Source organism: Siphateles boraxobius, unplaced genomic scaffold, assembly GCF_051911475.1.
Source record: "Siphateles boraxobius isolate OS27281-9 unplaced genomic scaffold, OSU_SipBor_1 65, whole genome shotgun sequence".
Lineage (NCBI taxonomy): Eukaryota > Metazoa > Chordata > Actinopteri > Cypriniformes > Leuciscidae > Siphateles > Siphateles boraxobius.
Window position 1 is genome coordinate 9,878,005 of NW_027509192.1, and position 22,182 is coordinate 9,900,186.

Sequence of the window (22,182 nt, forward strand, 5' to 3'; positions counted from 1 at the left end):
TCTTTAAGGGGATTAATTTATGACCGTATCATTTTTTTGTCCAGCAAAAACCTGATCATTCGATCTCAATCAAACCTCACAAAATAATCCTACTTTATAGACTTTCAGGAGAAGCTGTTCCCCTGGCCAGAAGGAACAGCCTTCCTGTTCTATAACGATTCTTTAAGTAGGCTATCAATAAATTTTGTAAAGCGTAGCTTGATCGTAACATTAAAGGGACTTGTATATAAGCGAAAAGACAGAATCAATAAATGAATATAATGCATTTAATAAAGGCAAAGTTACGTATACAGTTACTAACGTTACAATAAATGTATTTACAAACACAATAATTGCAACGACAATGAAAGAAAATGCATCAATAAAGAGAGAGAGAGAGAATGAGAGAGAGAGAGAGAGAGAGAGAGAGAGAGAGAGAGAGAGAGAGAGAGAGAGAGAGAGAGAGAATCTGGAAGGATCAGTGGCAAATTACAGACCTTAAAACCTTTGAGAGACACACGGGGAAACACCTCTTAATGCTCTTAAAGCCCGGTATGAATATATATATACGTGCGCTGGCTCGTTGTGTGGCTGCTTCGAAGGCATGTGGATGTGTTCCGTGGAAGAGTCACGTGGCCTGCGGATGGGTCCGGAGTGCGCACTTTCGAACGAGGGTTTAAAGGTCTCGGCGTAAAATTACCAAAGAAACGATTCAGGCTAACTTCACTTACTCGTCTGACGAAATGAACAAAGTAGAAAGGAAAAATAAAACTTAAACAAACAAAAGAAAAGATCCCCGGAGGGGGATCACGCGGAGCAGTTACATGATGATGCGAAGAGAGGAGAAGTAAGAGAGAGAGAGAGGGAGAGAGAGAGATCCGTAAGGATCACAGTTTTGCAAAATTCACCTGGACAAAACCCTCTGAGACACCACAAGAAATCAATATCACCCTAAATGGGGGTAAACAAATCTTACTGCTATGAAAGCTTAGTAAACGAAATACTTGCACAACAGCTCTTTTGTGTGGCTGATATGAAGAAGGCGTGTGTGTCTCGATCCTGGGAGCGTCACGTTAACTCGCTCTTCCAGAGCGAGCCAAGCGCAGCGATTTTGAATGTCCGTTTGAGGTGAAGTTGCCGGTTGATGATTCAGGCTAAGTTCATTTCACTCGTCGGTGGAAATGAACCAAGCAGAATTCGAAAATGGAAAATAAAAACTTAAAGAAACAAAGGAAAAGATCCCCGGAGGGGGACACGAAGCAGTTACATGGTGATGCGCGAAGTAAGAGAGAGAGACTGATCTTCATCAGTCATTTAAAAGGGGTGAAGATGTCACCCCCTCTGGGGGTATGTGAGCCAATCCGAAGAGTTCCCTTTGGAGGGAGATTTTATGACTCTTTGTGTTCAGACAGCACATTTGAATCTGTAATTTCATTGGGTGTTTAAGAGAAAGAATCTTCAAGATTCTTATAATACCCCATGTGTCACAAAGTTAACAAAATGTAATGTAAATTAACAAATGGGGAACGAAGTTTGGAATTCATAGAGACCCAATATGGTTCACATATTTGTATACAAAGTCTAAAACATTAACCCATTAGAGTTTACAAGAAAACAGAAAACAAAGGCCAAAACACATCCGAAGGAAAATTATGAGATGTGAAAATTAGATACATGTTTATACATTTCTCAAGTGGTTTTATATATATATATAATATAATATAATATATAAGATGTAAGGAACTCAGCTTTTTGGAAATATTAATAATCAATAATATCTTGTTATTATTAATTATAAATATTTGGGCCAGTTAATTGGATTAACTTGATGTGGCTGAATTAATATTACAATCAATTAATCAGTTCTTCCAACGAACTATTTTGATTATTAATTTATTCTAAGAAAAGGGTATCTTCCATGGCCACCGAAGAATAATTATTTCTTCGCCTGTACAGTACTTTGAGCCAGTAGCAAAAACCGTGATCGTAAAGTGACTTGTATTGCAAACAAAACAGAACCAAATACATATTATGTACAAGTTTTATTAACTAAATATAGATATTTATATGAATATAAATAAACTAAACAACATACACACATGAATACATAAATAGGTTAGTGATAGGATGAAATTGGAAACCGGAAGAGGGTCTATGAGAAGAACCATCAGAATTTCATTTTCACATTTCATTGAATTGAATACTTGCATTTGTAATGGGAACAATTCTTGAAGTTGTTGAAAATTGAAGTCGTTGATGGTTCCGGCAGTGTCAAGTGGAAGTTGGTTGAGCGTTCTCTTTCTCCAGGAACGCATGACTGGTTTGGGCAAGGCCTGGGACTCTGTTGAGGCCACGCCGAGCACCCAGGAGAAGTGAGGAAGTCGGAAGGATGGGTGATTGGAGTCGTTGTTGGTTGGAGTCTTTGTTCCAAAACTCTTGAGATTGTCCTTGGTTCTTTGTGAGAGAGTCATCTCTCTCCTGCCTGAGCCCATATCTGGTTGGAATCGAGGCCTGCTGGGCCCTGGGGCCCCCGTGGAGGGGGAGGGGTTTCCCCAGTATCACCAGAACAGTGTTGCGGCTGGATGAAAGAACTAAGAGAGAGAGGTCACATGTGTACTGTCTCTAATAAGGCCTGGAGAAGATCCTCCCCTAAGGGTTGAACTCGACCAATCAGAAAGGGGACATGTCTGAGAGGGAAAGTGGCTCTTAGTTGATTTACGGATCTTTTTCCCATAATATGATTATACCTTCATTAATGCTAAAATAGCTATAACACATCCCCACTGCATTCTAGAAGAAGGTGATGTACATCAAAGTGTGAGTCATTAAATGAGGATTAATTAGTTAGGAGGCATGATACAGGTGAGGTTATATTGATCGTTAGTTGGTTGTATACCAGGATACATACCTTAATATATACCTAATAGTACACGAGACAGTAAACCATTTACACTGTTTCTTTCACAGTTTTATGCATGTTCATTTATAGATCAGTTAGTCTATGATTAATGCAGCAAAGTCTGTTTTAAAGAGGGTTTCTGTTTCATAGTCTCTCTCTTGAGTATGTGGCCACATTCCTCGGAGGTCGTAAAATCTCTTTATCATGCCCTGTAACCCTGACACTGTTTCTGCCCTTGTGTTTGTTCATTTGGGCTGTGTGAGGAGTTTCATAAACCTTTGTATATAATGAATAATTAGTATGTGTCTGATTGGTCCATACCCTACAAAGATTAACAGGGTTTATTTCTCCTCAGGAGAATTAAGTGAGTGTCACATCTCTCAGGAATTCCCTTCTAGCATGGGCGTAGGTTTGGTCTCAGCTTTGGTGGGGACATCCACCCCCCCCCCCCCCCCCCTGCCCCCCATTCTATTCTTAAAAAAAAAGTCCATTAGATTAAACTGGGAAGGGTCATAAAACTTGCTGTTTGTTATCCTAGGTTTACTGCTTCTATTGTTCTCAATTGTAAGTCGCTTTGGATAAAAAGTGTCTGCTAAATGAATAAATGTAAATCTGTTGTGGTTTGATGCGGTCTTTCCTGCATACAAAATGGTTAATTAATTTTGTAGTCTATCCTATGGCTAGCAAGTTTAACCCTCCTACCAGATATTGTTATTTGGATATTATCAATCAAGTAATGATTCATTATATTTGAATAACCAACAGTGTTAACTTTCGCCTTTTTAACATTGCCAACATGTTTTTCCAGCACATGTGTCTAGCAAGGAGGCTACACTCACAAATACATTACATAAACAGAATGTAGAAACGAAAAATGTCTCAGATGATCCATTGTTTATGACTGCAAGATTCTAAGTTGAGGTAGGCTAATTAACATTCAGTGACTTCGTAGCATTCTATCATGATAGCACGACTTCTATGAGTCTATCCGTGCTGCACACCCCTAATTAATGCTCCTAATCTTGAAAGATTGCAGAAGCTAGGTTTAACTGTAACAATATCCTGGGTAACCAGGATCACTAGTTAATACTATTTTCCACAGTAGAATCTGCATTTGAAAGCCTGGTCAGTCACTGCTACTGCTAGTTATTTGTGTGGCTAGTTATTTTTGCCTACTTACACTCTGCTTTATGAAAAAGCTTCGTATGTCCCCTTTCTTCTTCTTGGGTGACATAACTGATCTACAAAGTACAAAAAGGGGCAAAAAACGGAATATTAAAATGTTTTAATCTGGCCTTTGTATATGGCAGGCAGAGACAACCCTGGTAACTTACCATCGGCGTCGTCACGCGCGCACACACGCACACACCACCCGCTCGCTGCCAGTGAGTGCAAGCACAAAAAGTAGTCCCGGCCCGCGCGTGTAGCCTGCCCGTCAGATAACCCGCCGCCAATCAAATTACGGCGTATCTTGTACTGTTGTCGTCCTGGCCGTTGGAATCGATCCAAATAGCAGCGCAAATATCAAACTACCAGTTCAAAGGAGCTTGCTAAATATTGGTGGGGACAAATTTGTCATCTCAAAATACTGATTGGGACTAGTACCCAGCGTCCCCCCCTAAACCTACGCCCTTGCCTTCTAGAGGTTGTAAAAATCCTTATCTATTGTAACAGGATATTCACTAGGCAAAACCAACACTCTGTGTGTGTGTGATTGGTCCAGACGCTACAACTACTTATCCCAGATACCTTCATAAGACCTGGGCAATCGGACGAACATAACAACATATCAAATATATTTCGGTAAAGTCTTTATATGATGAAGTTAATGAAAGTTTCATGTGTGTGTGTGTGTGTGGGTGTTGGAATGTGATCTGGTCTCCATTCTGGCCAGGCTCTGAGGAGATAATCTCTTTGAGGCCTGAATCCCTGCTGTGTTTTTGTGTGTGTGTGTGTGTGTGTGTGTGTGTGTGTGTGTGTGTTGTACACAAGTTCCTTCTCGTTGGAAAGGGGGAGGCTTGGTTTTAACTCAGTTCGCTATGAAAGTGTCAATGAACACCATTAGGGGCAGAGTCTGCGGTGCCCAACCTGAGTTATGAACCAGAGTCAGAGAGGTTAGAAGCATTCTTACATGTATAAGTGAATGAGTCGTCCTGACATAGTCCAGATACCCTACATAAGCAATTTGGTTCTTTTTCATTATTTGGCTCAGTGGGAGCATATACAGGTTGAATAGGAATGGTGCAAGAATTGGGCTTGTCATGGATGTCCACTCAGACTTATGGTCTCATATACTTGCATAATAACCTCTCCCTCCTAAGTATGACCTGAACCATTTTAGGACTATCCCAGAAACCCCAACCCAGTTTTCGAGCCAGTCAAGAAGTATGTTATGAGAGACAGTGTCAAATGCAGCACTGGGGTTGAGTAGTACCAGTATTGATAATTTGCCTGTTTCAGTATTTATGTCACGGGTCTGTCAAGGAGGACTCAAATGCAGAACGAGTGTTAACAGGTTTATTGACTAACAGTAGACAGATGACAAGATGTGGTGGGAAAGGTGAACAGTCCAGACAATAGGCAGGGCCGAGACACAATGACCGCCGTTGTAACTAGCCGAGCAGCAGTTGTAACTAGCACAAGATGACTGTAGGCTGGGGCGTAGTAATGGCAGAGCAGAATGAGAACACTAGCAGTAGCCAGCCAGGATCTTCAAGTACAACAGCAAGGCACTCCGGGATCTCAGCCTCAGCACCAGGCACTCCGGGATCTCAGGCTCAGCACCAGGCTTGCTCCGAAGCATAGAGTGTAAGCAGCCAGGGAAGCTCTGCTAGCAGGGCAGGACCGGAACTAGAAACACAGGAGAAAAGACAGACAGGACCGATGGCAGAACTAAAGCACTAAAAAACTTCTACACATAAAACACTATTGACATTAGTAATGAGAACCGAACTATGTAACACAGAAGTACACAGTAGCACAACATCTAATGAACTGGCTACACATTAGGGAAAGAGCACACATATAAAGGGAGCTAAGAACAAGAGGAACAGGTGAACACACTCAGGTAAACGAGGATTCAAACAAGGGAGCAGAGAACATGAGAAACAGGTGACAACACTTGGACAAGGAACAGGTGACAACACAAAGAGGACTCAACTAGACAAGAGGGCGTGGTACAGGGAAACAAGGAGGCAGGAACAAAGGAGCCCATGGCCAACACAAACAAAACCATATGTTTAAGCACAACACAAACATAGAGACATGAAACAAAGACAACACAGACGGAGCTGCCAGGGCAGAACCCTGACAATTTAAGCAAATATCGTTTATTATCTTAATGAGCGCTGTCTCTGTGCTCTGATGTGGTCGGAAACCAGATTGAAAATTGTCAAAGTATCCATTCGAGCTTAAGAATTTGTTCAGCTGATTGGAGAAAACTTTTTCATTGATCTTGTCTATGAAAGGGAGATTTAAGATCAGTCTATCAGGCTATCTCCTCCTTAAATAGCTAGCATACCAATTACTGCAAATTCACAATTCAGTACTCTTTTTTACATTTATACCACCTGAGTTAGGCAAAATAGATACTTACTATGTAAATACATATTTGTATTATACAGTTGTACAGGACATAATGCACACATCTGTAAAGTATTTTAATCTAGGGGTATATTACTTTTTATTGCAAATAATTTTTTAAATATATTTTTTTCATCTTGTGTAAACATTCTTTCTATTCTCTTGTATCTATGTACCCGGAGCTTCTGGAAACCACAACAAATTCCTTATGTGTTTGCACAGACTCAGCGAATAAAGCTTTTTCTCATTCTGATACTAGCAAATTTAAGAAACTTCAAAATTTCAGTTTTACAGGCAACAGCCTGTTGTTCTTTTACGCCTGCAGTCTGATGCAATTGTCAATTGTGATTACAAGTAGAGAAATATAGTTATTTTTTGTATAAAACAGTTAGAAAAGTAGTGTTATATTAGTAGACTAATAACTTCTTTTATGGAGTGGCTAAGTATAAAATAATATTTTGGGCAGCATGTAGAATGAAGGTGATGTGCTCTGTCCAGAGGGGAAAAAACACATTGATTCTGAAAAGAGATGTTGAAATAGATAAAAAATTATGGAGTTGCATTCAGGATTTTGTTAGGTCAGTGAATGTGGATGTTTCAAGCCAGAAGTGGCAGATTTGTCAACACTGTGATACTGAAGTATTTAAACTTCACGAGGGGGCCATTTGGATGTCAGAGAGAGCTCGGCCCTGTTGGGCTCCAACCCAAATCAAATGTTCCACAAGATTCACTTCTCACAAGAACTGGCTGAATTGAAGAAAAAGAGATAATTTTAAAGTGTAGCATGAACTTAAGCATTTACAGAGGAGGAAGAAATACTGCTGCAGCGGCAAAAGTTGGAGAAGGCAGCTGATAGAAAATATCTACAATTTCAGTGCAAATGAATCAACTGAATTTAACTTGTATAGGTTCACAAAGAGCTCAGAAGAAAACATGCAAGCTTGGTCAATTAATATATATAAAATGTATTTAAAGCTTGTATTTACATGTATACATTTATATTTTAATGCAAAGTTTAATATGAACTGACAATTAAATTAATTCTTAAGACATTATGAGTTACACAGTTATAATTCATATAAATAAGCAGCAAAAAAACCTAACAATTTTGTCTCTAAAATTATTTTACTAGAAATTGTTTTAAATTTGGGGCAAGAAATACATGGAGGGTGTTTTTACTGCATCAGATATGTCACTTTGCTCACAGCTGATTGTATGATGTATAAACGTTGCATATTGTAACACAGACGCAGGCTGAGTAGGATCGATGTGCAGTTTTATTTAAATATAGCAAGCTCAGTGTACAAACAGGCGTGGGTCGAGATACCAGGGCAAACAACAATATCAGAGACAGGACATCAAACGTGGTCAAAACAGGCAGTGGTTCAGGGCTGGCAGCTAACTACAGGAGTGAAAGTCCGGGTGAAACAGAGATCAATGGCAGGCAGAGAAGAGTCGTAGTCGGTAATCCAGGCAGGGTCAAAACAGAAGATACAATGATAAGATAACGCTCCGAAATGCAGCCGGGGCAAACAAGACTTTGTAATGTGTGTATGAACAAGCAGGGTTTAAATAGTCTGGTGATGAGGATCAGGTGTGTAGTAATCAGTCCCTGTATGTGGGTTCTTGGGAAGTGTAGTTCAAAGCTAACGTTAGTATTCAGGAGAGTGAAGTGTAAGGCCCGGTGGATCGGCCCAAAGAAGGTTTTCCGGTCAGCGGGTGAAGGTCTCTGCGCATTACCGTCTTTTAGCGTGGCAAAGTAATTTGATTAAATGAAATACATTTTCTCATATGTATTAACTCGTTATTTCAGCTGACTCCAGAAGGTTTTAATGATATATCTGCATCATTAAGTGTGTGCGAATGTTTGACTATTCTTTTCAACTCTTTACTGAAAATAATGTCAGAGTCGATTAGAATAAAATCAAATCTTTACAATTTATTATGTCAGGTAAATGTATCACACCAGTTGCATAATCAGTTCAAAGATAATAGATACAAACATCAAATGCTCTAGAATAAAGAGAGAAGATGCAATACCTTGACATTATAAAAAACTACATGATACGAAGTGTTTTGCGTACATTTCGCATAACGGGCTAATCTGGGTTACTGAAAACGCGCCAAGCTCTAGTCGCATTTTATTATATAGACAGACCAAGGCAGAAACCTAATTTCAAATGTAAACATGAGTTCACAGTGGGAATTCACATTAATCACCGCCCAGACTTACTCGGGGCAGAAGTTGATTAACATGGAACCATTTGCTAACAATGGGTATTTCATTTGATTTTACACCTTCTGAGAGCATGAGACCAATTGCCTGGAAGACACACCCTCCTATGTAGCTATGTGAATTATTTCTATACTCTTAAATACCTTATTACCTTTTGGTTTACTTCTTTGAGAATTAAACCTTTGTACCAGTCACACTGAGACATTTCAAATGATATCAAACGTGTGTGATACTGTATGATAATTATTCACATTAAACCATATAGATTCTCGGGTGAATTTCAGGTAATCTCAGCACGAGGGAGAAGGAGTGGGGGGAGAGAGAAAGATGTATTCTGAGGTGAGACTTTTCATCTCAAATGGTGATGCTAACTTCACAAGAGAGAGTTCAAATGTTGATTTCCAGCAAGGTCCTTTGTCCTCTCAGGGAGCGGTTGCTCCTCAACCAGACTGCCCGGCATTTCCTAATTTCTCAAGTCTTACATAGGCATAGAAATGTGCTTATGCAATTTTCTAAACACATAGGAATGTATTAAGAAAAATAAACTACGCATAAATATTTGCGGACTCTCTAGAGTCTAGACAGTACACACACTCTTTTATTGATGGAGCGAAGTAAGGAAGAATAATTTTAAACTCAGTTTTCCATTTGAACCTTTACATTTCCACATTTAGATTAAAAATGCCACTCTTATTAAAGGAGTTAAGCACTTAAATTATATGAAATCATTATCCAGAAGTTCATTTTTTAATATTTTTTATATTAAGTATTTGTAGTGGATGCTTTTGAACACAATTCGTGTGGCATGCTGTGATTTCATGTTGTAATTACAGCAAGGATTGCTTGGTGCAATTCATTTTCAACGAGTTTTTGTTCATTGTGAGCTCATCGTTGTATTATGAAAAGAAAAATATTCACAATGAAAATAATAATAAAAGTTTCAGAGACACTAAACTATATTAAAGCAGATGAGATGTAGCCACAGGAGTTCATGTATACATGACAAAAAAAAGTCTCAAGGCAAAATTATAAAGAGATGAAGAATGCAAGCAAATGGTCATGAATGTACATCTGTCCCTCATTCATTCACCTGTTACATGAATGTAGCCTTAGTTTCACACAGATACGTGTTTTCTGGTGCCATTTTAAATGACCAAGCCATTTAAATCTTTTTCCACACAGAGAACAAAAATAACGTCTGACATCTGCATGACTTTTCAGATGTATCTTTTAGTGTGATGGCAAATACAAAATTTGATTACACTTACAACATTCAGATTGCCTTTCTTCAGAGTGGATGTGCAGGTGATTTTTGAAGTTGCTCTTTTTTGTGGATTTCAGACTTTTGTAGACTTTTTGTTACATTCAGAGCCCTGCAATTTCTTTCTAGAATGAGCTAGCAAATGACGCTTCAGCAGGGGCGTCGGACTGGGGGTAAAACCAGTACTGATTACCAGGGCCCCAAGGGGAGAGAGGGCCCTTGAAAAGTCTGGAATATATTTTATTTGGAACATAGGGGCCCATCAGGACTGCCTATACATAGGGTCCGGGATCTTGTGCTACGCCCCTGCGCTTCAGGGCTCCTCGATATGTGAAACTTTTCTTGCACTGAACACATGTAAAGGTTTCTCTCCAGTGTGAATTCTCATGTGAACCTGAAGGGCTTGTGTTCTGATCGAAACTCTTTCCACAGTGAGAGCATGTGAAAAGCTTCTCTTCAGTGTGACGTCTCATGTGAACCTGAAGGTATCTGAAAGTCTGTCCACACTGCTGGCTCTTCTAACCAGTGTGAATCATTATGTGCTTGTCAACAGAGGTGGGAACACATACATCAAAAACTATTTTGTTACAAAATACAAATACTGGCTCATGAAATGTAACAAAATAAAATACTGATGTGAAAAATGTATTTAAATAAAATACAAGTAATTAGTATTTTGAAAATACAAAAATACTCCCACAATAATCTTGTCTTTTTTTTTATTACTGAAAGGTCAATAACACAAATAGTAGCAATAACACAAATATGAGAAATGTGTAAATTCAAAGGCGAAGTAGCAAAATAAAAAAGTATGGGCATTTCACTAAATCTCTACAGGGCCTGAAATAGCTCCCTCTGACGTAGATGGCATGTATAGCTAAGTTCACATCAATGGTGTGGTAGGCTGCCCTTAATAGCAAAACGTTTTTGATATAGGCTACGTAGCCATATTATCACCGTTACTCTACTCGTGCCTTAAAGGACAAGTTCGGTATTTTACACTTAAAGCTCTGTTTTAAGATCGTTTCTGATGAAATAGAACGGTTAAGATTGAAATTTGGACAAATGCTGCTGTCCCGAGAATTTTCGGTTTCTGTGTTAGTTGGTGGAGTAATAACGTACCTCACAGAACATCCAATACAAGTCAATGGAGTTGGACAAAAACTACGATAAAACCTGTTGGAAAGCATCTTTTGCAGCAATTTTTGTGTAAAAATAACAGACAGAGAATTTGTGTAACAAAATCAAAATTCCATTTTAATCATAATATATATGATTAATCATATTAATCATAATATCTGTGGGTTTGTTTTACACACGAGACTCTAACTGCCCTGACCGCGTATGCCTTTTCCATTGTAGTATCGCACTGCGTGCGCAATTACTGAAAAACAATAGGATTGATGATGATTTTATACAAAATCAATATCAATATTTCTCATATGTAATACGTTTAAAAATGTGTAAAAACTGCAGATGGATGTTATATTGTGAACGCTTGCTTAGCATGGAGATTTCAGTGGAGTTCCGACAGACGCGCTGTTTCATAATAGGTAGGGCCTACAGTATGATGTCCTTTTATGAATGACAACACAGTGCATTGATCTCATTGATAAGGCAAAATTATTTTCTCTATAATGCCATTCAGTGTGCAATATGTGTGTGTGTAGACTGTATATTTTTCACAAAACACTTAATGCTGTTTTTAAGAGTTCAAAACTCTCACTTCATGGAGGGAGCCCGGTCTACAGGGTGTCACGTGATTTTCGTGCATCTAACCTGGACATTGCCATTGCCAACATCAGACCGAAAATATGGCAAAATCATTTACTATGGTGATTTTTCTTAAGTATTTGAAATACTCTAAATACACTCCCTAAAAATATTTTGTTACAAACTACATTTTATTTTTTCCACACCTGCAAAATACAAATTACAAAATACACTAAAGTAATTAAATACGTATTTAAAATACATTTAATTTAAATACTGCCCATGTCTGCTTGTCAAGGCGTTTCTTGTCTGGGAAGTGAATCTTCATATGTAAATTAATGCCACAGTGCCTCAGCACATACAAATGGCTTCTCTCCTGTGTGAATTGTCATGTGATTCTTAAGATTTCCTTTTTGTGTAAAGCCCTTCCCACACAGTTCACAGGTGTAAGGCTTCTCTCCAGTGTAAACTCTCATGTGTGCATTAAGGGTTGATTTATTATTGAAACTCTTTCCACACTGATCACACGTGAATGGTGTTTCGCCAGTGTGAACTATCATGTGTGAATGAAGGGATGATTTATGATTGAAACTCTTCCCACACTGATCACATGTGAATTGTGTTTCTCCAGTGTGAATTCTCATGTGAAAATGAAGAATTCCTTTTCGTGCAAAGCTCTTCCCACACTTTCCGCAGGTGAACGGGCTTTCTCCAGTGTGTCTTCTCATGTGCGAAACAAGGAATGCTTTATGTGTGAAACTTTTGCCGCACTCTTTGGATTTGTAAGGCTTCTCTCCAGTGTGAAGTATCATGTGACTCGTGAGGCTATCTTTATTGCATAAACACTTTTCACACGCATTACATGTAAAACGGTTGTCCCCTGAGTGCATCCTCATGTGGTTTTTAAGGCTTACTTTAAGTTTGAAACCCTTTCCACACTGACCACATGCGAAAGGCTTCTCACTAGTGTGGGTTCTCATGTGGGAATTAAGGACGTGCTTCTGTGAAAAATTCTTTCCACACTGGTCCCATGCGAAAGGCTTCTCTCTAATGTGGGTTCTCATGTGGGAATTAAGGCTTCCTTTGTGAATAAAACTTTTTTCACACTGTTCGCATTTGTAAGGCTTCTCTCCATTGTGAATTCTCATGTGGAGTCCAAGGTCATATTTTTGATTGAAACTCTTTCCACACTGTTGGTAGGTGAAAAGCTTCTCTTCATTGTGAATTCCCATGTGGGCTCGAAGGCTGTCATTTTGTTTGAAACTCTTTCCACACTGAAAGCAGGTGAAAAAGCTTCCAGTTCCTGTCTTCTGAGCTCTTTTTCGTGAGAAACTCGTTTTAGTCTGTATGGATTTTTCTCTATTTGTGACGTCATGCTTGTCATATTGATCTTTCTCTTCTATTTCATTCAGTTCTTGTCTCTCCTCTTTCAGTGTCATCAGGTCTAAAGCAAAAAAAAGACAAGTTAACCCCAGTTTACCATCAAAACCAACAACATGCTATTGGATCTTTCAACAACATAGACCACAGCATTCTTTTGAACAGCTTGAGAATTATGCTGGCATTTGTTGACAAACAATAGCATGGTTTAGGTATCATCTGTCTGATCTTTACCACATTCCTTCTGTAAACGATGAGACATCTCAAAAAACAAAAGTATGATTATTATATGAACATTATCATTAAATTTCACGCTATGCTAATGACATTTGGTTTTACATTTCCTCACAACATGACCAAATGCACAGCAGTTTGCAACAATTATTATAGATATTAGGGCTACATCAAGTAACTGTTAATATAAACAAAAAATATATATCATTTTTGATAATGAAAATAATCACCAATACATTTCATTGTTGATTATTCATGTCTGTATACAGTGCATGGAAATATAATAATACTGCAACAATACAGACCAAATTATACAATTGAGATCCTTAGATTACATACACCTGCCTATTTTTACAATAGACATCATAAAAATGTATTTTTATTTATTTAGTCCTGCCCTGAATAAGATACTTCACATTACAGATGTTCACCTATAGTCCTCAAAGACAAAATTGTAAGGGAATTTACACAAATGATCCAGTTCAAAAGTTTAAATATGTTTGTTTCTTAAAGGTCCTCTAAGTGATGTCGGGTGACGTCACTTCTTGTTGACGTTCGAAGTATTGTCAAACAAAACTGAGGCTAGCTAGACCCTCCCTCCTCCTCATCCACACACTAACCCCCCCAAACCCCACCCCCAAATCAGAACTCAGCTCACAAACCACCAATCCAGGGGGCCCCCCAATCGAGTTTAATTTTTTTTTTACATGACTTAAACAAGTGACAGAAATGAATGAATATGAATGAATGAATGAATAATTCAAGACAAGAAAATTCTGATTTCATGATCAATATACCTGCCAACAACTGCTGCTGTGTCTGCCAGCGTTTAAGTCATGCGCATAATCTAGACACCTCGCCAGTGCATAGACAATTCGTGCACAACTGCGCATAGTCACGGTATCGGTTTAAGTTGGAAAAAATAGCCGCAGGGGAACTTAACCTTCTAGGTGTAAGGGTAGCAGTTTGAATAAATAATAAACATAGCAGTTTGAACACATTATTATACCACACATCAGATCACTAACTCATAAACCCGCGACACTCCAGTACCAAGTGCGCACAACCCATTCCTATGTACGGCAAGCCCCGAGGGGAAAAACAGAGATTGCATACACACATACAACGAGCGCTAGTACATCATTAACGGTATTATACAGTAGTAACAGACTTTGTCGGATTTTCGGAAAAAGATTTTGAGGAAAGTTGCACTGTATTGAGACAGTTGAGAAATAATAATATGTTTACAGTTTTCAACAATAATTGTCATTGTTGAACCCTTGCTCTTATTATGTTTCTGATTTCTCAGTTTTGTCATTATTTTAGGAAATAATTTATTTTATATGTTTTGAGAAGTTTCAAAGAGTTAGTAAAAGAGTAACTTTTTTATTTAAGTAGGCATCTATTTTTTAGTATTTAGTATTAATACTTAGTATTAAGTATTTATTTTGTATTAATACATAACCTCACTGTATTCATTTATAATGTATCATTATTGCGTGACATTTGTGTCAATAATCGTCAAGCACAGGTGACTTTGCGTAGTGCAAATCAAATTCTGCTTAGGGCCCCCAAAAGGCTCGGACCAGCTCTGGACACAATGACTATAGACCAGCTGTGGTTGAGACCAGAAGGCTTGATACAGTTACAAATGGCTGTGCCTGCTCTTACGTTAAAAATAAGGTAAATACAGACACTTATGATGTATTGATTATGTATTTAATTATTTATTATAGATACGTTCCTAAATGTAAATGTTGATAGCTTATGTGCATCGCACAAAAAGGTGAAAAACATAAAAACAGCAATCATTGCATTTTCACAATACATTTTATAGATGTCTCTCCCATAGCCACACTAATGTGTTTCAATCTTATTTCCTTGTTTAAGTTAATACTTCCAGGTGTGCAATACGCAGGTGTTTTCAACCAGTCTCGCTGGAAACAAAGTTGAGTTTACAAGACGGGTTCTGAGTTTAGTTTATTCCGCTTTGAGAATTAAACTAACCTGTTTGTTCCTCAGTATGTTCTTGTTTCACTCTGAATGTTTCTTCAATCTTTATATACTTCACTCTCCTCTTTAATGAACGCCATCGTTATAATAGTGTGTCACATGGATCTCAGTCGCTTCAACAGGAGTTTTTCTGTGTGTTTGGACAATCTGTCATGTTAAAGATGAGAATAATTAACAGCAAGAAAAATGAATCCAAACTAAACCTCTAAGTGCGACTAAATTAGGTTCCTAGTTCAATAGTCAGCACACTGGTAAGAGAGTCAAGGAGAGTGATAGATAATGGCCTAAAAAACTAGCTTTACCAATTAATAAAGACAAACTGTACAGACACTTAACATTGTTCCTTATGATTTTCATTTGGTATTTAATAATTAGTGGATCACATTTCAATTCAAATTTATTTGTATAGCGCTTTTTTAACAATACATATTGTTTCAAAGCAGCTTTACCGAAAGTGCATTTCAGAAATGTACATAGAAAAAATACAGTTAGTTAATCATGTAGTAATTTAGGGCATAACATATCGCCGGCATTGAGTCGTCTCCTCACAGGCGTCGAGTCGTCTCTTCACAGGCGTTTAGTCATCTCATCGCAGGTGTTGGGGGATCTGAAGTCTCCGTGAGAGGCTGAATACAGACTGGAGCTGACGAACGCTATTTACCTCGGGACTAGCGTCCCAAGATAACAGCATAGGAGCAGATGGGAGATAATAAGCATAGCTGCGGTTCATAAAATGAATGCATTCGATCTGATTCAACAGTGGTATAAAAGGTAAGCATTATGTGAATGCTTGGCTAAATAGATGCGTCTTTTATCTAGTTTTAAACTGGGACAGCGAGTCTGAGCCTCGAACAATATCAGGAAGGCTATTCCAGAGTTTAGGAGCTAAATGTGAGAACGTCCTCCCTCCTTTAGTGGACTTAGATATCTTAGGAATGACCAGAAGCCTCGAATTTAGTGATCTTAAAGATCACTACATTTATTAGATCTTTATTGGGTGATTCACTTTTAGGGTTGCCAACAAGGAAAATAAGAGACAATTGTGGTTCTTTACTGTAAAATAAAGGACAGAATAAAGGACCCTCAAAATATTTGAACCCCTCCCCCACAAGTAATCCTAAACCGGCCAATACTAGGGGGGTAATAACTTGCCGGGGGTCACAATTCGGCACACCTGTTCTGGTGACACAATAAGTTTCACTGAAATGTCCAATGTCAGATTTAACTCCGAAAATACTGTTTTTGTCACACTCACAGAAAGACAGATAAGGCAGATGTAAGTAATATTCAGGTTTATTGATGTGCAGAGAGAGCGAGATGCTGAGTGAACAGTGCAGAGCAATAACAGAGTGCGAAGAGAATAAACTTGACACGAAGAGAACTTCACTGATGAGAAACAGAATGTCTTTTACCAGGGTACTGTTGAACACGAAGACTAAGGAGACACAGGACGATGGAGACCAGGAGACTCAGAGCGATGACCACGGGAATACACAGGACAACAGGTAAGAATCTTCAGGTAGGATGTAACAGATGAAATGAGTCTGTAGCTTCGCAAGACGAGACCAGACACAGAGGTGCAGGAGACTGAGACTGAAATAGTGATAGTAATCATGATGTACAGGTGCCGGTGATTAGAATTCAGGTGATTGGGATCTGGTGTAACAAGTGGGCGGAAATGATGTGGATGGCTACGTGACAGTACCCCCTCTTCCACGGTCGGCTCCTGAAGACCGGAACCCACGACGACGGGGACGACCACGACCTCTGGGTGCAGGACGAGTGGGATGTTCCTGGTGAAACTGGGTTAGCAAGGAGGGGTCAAGGATGTCGTCACGAGCTACCCATGAACGCTCTTCTGGGCCATACCCCTCCCAGTCTACTAGGTACTCCAGACGATTGCCCCGTTATCGTGAGTTGATGATGGCTTGGACTCTGTAGATGAGCTCATCAGTTGCGACTTCTGGAGGAGGAGGTACATCGGGTTCTGCAAGGGGAGGAGACAAGGGTTCAGAGTAGGGTTTTAACAAAGAAACGTGAAAAGATGGAGAGATACGGTACTGTGCTGGTAGATTGAGCCGGTATGTGACATCGTTGAGCTGCCTCTGGATTGTAAAAGGACCTATGTAGCGGGGACTCAGCTTACGACAGGGCAGGCGGAGACGGATATCTCTGGTAGACAGCCATACCTTTTGTCCTGGTTGGAATCGGGGGGTCTCAGATCTTCTGGCGTTGGCTTGGGTGGTATGTCTTCGCACTGCCTGTTGTAAATGGATGTGAGCTGAGTCCCACACCCTCTCGCTCTGCTCGAACCAGTGATTAACAGCTGGAACCTCAGACGGTTCCCCAGACCAAGGGAACAGGGGAGGCTGGTATCCTAGGATGCATTGGAATGACGTGAGTCCTGTGGTTGATTGACGGAGTGAATTTTGGGCATAATCCGCCCAGGGAAGGAACCGGCTCCAGCTGTTCTGGTTCTGGTGGCAGTATGACCTCAAGTACCTCCCGATCTCTTGGATCTTATGCTCAGTCTGGCCGTTAGTTTGAGGATGATAGCCGGAGGATAAACTGATGGAGACTCCAAGGAGCTTGAAGAAGGCTTTCCAGACTCGAGAGATGAATTGAGGACCTCGATCGGATACAATATCCTCAGGAAGACCGAAATGACGGAACACATTCTGAAAGAGGGCTTCAGCTGCTTCGAACTCGGTGGGTAACCCTCGGAGAGGAATCAACTTGCAGGCTTTGGAGAATCTGTCGATTATGACGAAGATGCAAGTATAGGACTCCGAGGGTGGAAGGTCAGTCATGAAGTCAATTCCCAGATGGGACCACGGACGACGAGGGATAGGTAATGGAACCAGTTTGCCAGCGGGTAGTCGACGGGGAGTGTTGGCGATGGCACAGACTGAGCAACCCTTGAGATATTGGGAGATGTCTTGGGCCATAGACGGCCACCAGTAGCGCTGGCGAAGGAGCGAGAGGGTTCGCTGGCTACCTGGATGTCCAGAGCCCGGAGAGGTGTGAGCAGAGTCCAGAAGGGCTAGACGACAAGATATGGGGACGTAGATACACCCTTCTGGACCTCCCGGCGGAGCAGGTTCGGCTTGGGTGGCGAGTCGGATATCTTCGTCTAAAGCCCAGAGGATCGGACTGACTATTATGGCTGGAGGGAGGATGGTTTCAGGTTTGGAAGGTTCAGGATCAGGTTGATGGAGACGCGAATGAGCATCAGCTTTGGAATTCTTAAATCCAGGTCGGTAAGTAACTATAAAGTCGAACATCGTGAAGAAGAGGGACCATCTGGCTTGGCGTGGATTGAGGCGACGAGCTTCTCTGAGGTATTCTAAATTTCGATGGTCTGTGATAACCTCAAACTTATGCTTAGCTCCCTCCAGCCAGTGTCTCCACTTCTAATGCCAGCTTGATGGCGAGGAGCTCCCTGTTGCCGATGTCATAGTTCTGCTCCGCCGGGGACAGCTTTTTTGAGTAGAAGGCACATGGATGGAGTAAAGGTGGGTTCCCCTGTCGCTGTGAAAGTACCGCTCCCACCCCAGTGGAAGAAGCATCTACCTCCACGGTAAACGGCAATTCTGGATCTGGATGGGTTAGGATGGGAGCGGAAATGAAGGCTTCCTTTAGAGTGGAGAAGGCGGTGGTGGCTTCTGGATTCCAGGACAGAGACTTGGGCCGGGATTTGAGGAGAGAAGTGAGCGGGGAACTGAGAAGACTGTAATTATGGATAAACCTGCGGTAGAAGTTGGCGAATCCTAGGAATCTCTGGAGTTCTTTGATGGTGGTTGGTTGTGACCAGGTTCGGATTGTGTCCACCTTCCTCTGGTCCATCTGGATGCCTTTTTGATCAATGATATATCCAAGGAAGTGAACTGTAGAAGTATGGAACTCACATTTCTCTAGTTTTAGATAGAGGTGTTGCTCTCGAAGACGCTGGAGGATCTGCTTCACATGGTGTCGATGTTCTGTGAGGTTCTTGGAGTATATCAGGATATCATCGATATACACTATGACGAACTGCTGGAGAAATTCTCGGAGGATTTCGTTCATATAACCCTGGAAAACAGAGGGAGCATTGGACAGTCCAAAAGGCATAACCCGGTATTCATAGTGCCCTGAGGGCGTCACGAAGGCAGTCTTCCATTCGTCGCCCTTACGGATGCGAATTAGATTGTAGGCACTTCGTAAATCCAATTTGGTAAAGATGCAGGCACCACGTAGTTGTTCCAGGGCTGAGGGGACCAGAGGAAGGGGATAACTGTACTTTATGGTTTGGGAATTAAGAGTCCGGTAGTCTATGCAGGGCCGCAAGCCTCCGTCCTTATTCGCCACAAAAAAGAAACTTGAAGCGGCAGGGGATGTAGAAGGACGAATGAATTCCTGACTAAGTGCCTCCGTGATGTACTCCTCCATGGCCTTCTGCTCCGGGATGGACAGGGGATAGACTCGACCCTTGGGTAGAGTCGCCCCAGGTAGCAGGTCGATGGCACAGTCCCATGGCCGATGAGGTGGTAATTGTGTTGCCAACCGCTTGCTGAACACATCCTGGAACGCCCGATACTCAGAAGGAATCTCCATCTTCTTGTCAGACTCTGGGCTCTCAATGGTAGTGGAATTAATGGCGATAGATGGACTGGTAGCACTGGAATGGAAAGGAGAACTAGACACCTTGGCCACAGGAGTTAAACAGGACTGATGACAGGATGAGCCCCACTGAAGAATCTCACCAGTAACCCAGTTTATCCGAGGTTCATGTTGGAGCAACCACGGGCGTCCCAGGATGATGTCCACGGTGGATCCTTCCAACACCAAGAACGAAATCTCCTCGGAATGTAGGCAACCTATGTGGAGTGTCATGGTGGGGGAGAAGTGACATATACGACCACGACCCAGCGGCTTACCCAGAATAGTATGAACCTCTAGGTTTTGGGGACAGCGTTTCCTCTTGATGTTGAGCCTTTGAAGGAGGTTGTGGGAAATGAAGTTACTCGCTGATCCGGAGTCGATGAGAGCTTGTGCTGGAACATTGGAACAGGCTGTTACTAGGTTGAGTCGAAAGAGCTGATCATGGACGGTTAGAGAAGACGTGGACTGCCCAAAAACTTCCTTGAAATGCTGAAGGAATGCTGTTAAAGATTTAGTTACTGGGACATCGGCTTGCCATAATGCTTGTGCCCACGAAAGAGCTCGACCAGAGAGAAGGGAAATTATAAATGCAATCCGCGCTCTATCAGTGGCATACAATTGGGGTTGCATCTCAAAGTGAAGAGTGCACTGGAGAATAAACCCGCTGCAATCCTCCGCCTCGCCGCTATAGGTCGCTGGTCGGGCCATGGGACTGGCAGAGGCAGCAGGTGAAGGAGTGCTGGGTTGCGGAAGCGATTGACGAACTGCGTTCACCAATTCCGCAAACGGATCCGTAGAAACTGCGCTCGTACTCTGCATAGTTTGGTCTGGTCTTCTGTCACACTCACAGAAAGACAGATAAGGCAGATGTAAGTAATATTCAGGTTTATTGATGTGCAGAGAGAGCGAGATGCTGAGTGAACAGTGCAGAGCAATAACAGAGTGCGAAGAGAATAAACTTGACACGAAGAGAACTTCACTGATGAGAAACAGAATGTCTTTTACCAGGGTACTGTTGAACACGAAGACTAAGGAGACACAGGACGATGGAGACCAGGAGACTCAGAGCGATGACCACGGGAATACACATGACAACAGGTAAGAATCTTCAGGTAGGATGTAACAGATGAAATGAGTCTGTAGCTTCGCAAGACGAGACCAGACACAGAGGTGCAGGAGACTGAGACTGAAATAGTGATAGTAATCATGATGTACAGGTGCCGGTGATTAGAATTCAGGTGATTGGGATCTGGTGTAACAAGTGGGCGGAAGTGATGTGGATGGCTCCATGACAGTTTTTGTGCAGTGTCAGTGCCCCTGGAACTATTGTAAAAAAATAAAAATAAAAAATATTATTAATAATTACTGCCTTGTGTATCGACCAATCAGCATTGTTGTCAAGGCAGAATATCAGGCACACTAATCATATTAAACAGACATAGCGAATAATTTAAATAACTTGAAATTTTTACAATCTTAATTCCAAAGATTTTTGCTGCCAAATGAGTACATTAAACATACCTGTTTAATTTTTGATGCCAAAACTTTCTATTTTAAGGAATGGTAAGTTATGATAACTTGATTTCTTTATTAATGACAACATTGTGGTTTACAGTGTATAGGACCTTCATGGTGTTATAAATAACCTTTGCAACAATATTTATTTTCATTAATATTAGTATATTAGAAGCTTCATATAATCAATATTACAATTTTTTTTTAATTATTAATTTATTAAGTAGATTTTTTAATCCTCTTTCTGCCTGGTCTTATATCTCGTTGCCTCTTTTTGGGTTTTACATTTAAAAAACCCAGCATGTTGTGTCAATTAAGTACTTTTATTTTTTATTGACATGGCAGATTGTAGCAAAAATGACAGCTATAACAAAAGTTGTTAGCTGAATACATTAATAAATAACAATTGAGATTGAATACGATACATGTAATGAAAACCAAGTTCCAGTGAAATATCTTCACAATTCTTTATGATGTCTTTACGTTCTTCATTATGAGTGTATTCTGAGTTGCAGTTTCTCTCTGCAGACGATGAGGTTATGATACGTGACAGCATCTGAAATACACAATTGAGTTTAGAGTTACATTGTATCTCTTCCATTTGATTATGTAAAAACAATTATGTAGCCTCATCTCATTCTGCTGGGCCTCATGGCAGCAGCTTCCTCTCATTCTTCTGGGCCTCACGGCAGCAGCCTCATCTCATTCTGCTGGGCCTCATGGCAGCAG

General features: G+C 40.6%; 1 pseudogene; it reads right to left on the reverse strand.

Annotated features, from left to right (window-relative positions):
- Positions 1-10,229: 10,229 nt before the first annotated feature.
- On the reverse strand, positions 10,230-15,434 carry LOC143721281 (uncharacterized; annotated as a pseudogene).
- Between the last annotated feature and the right edge of the window lie 6,748 nt (positions 15,435-22,182).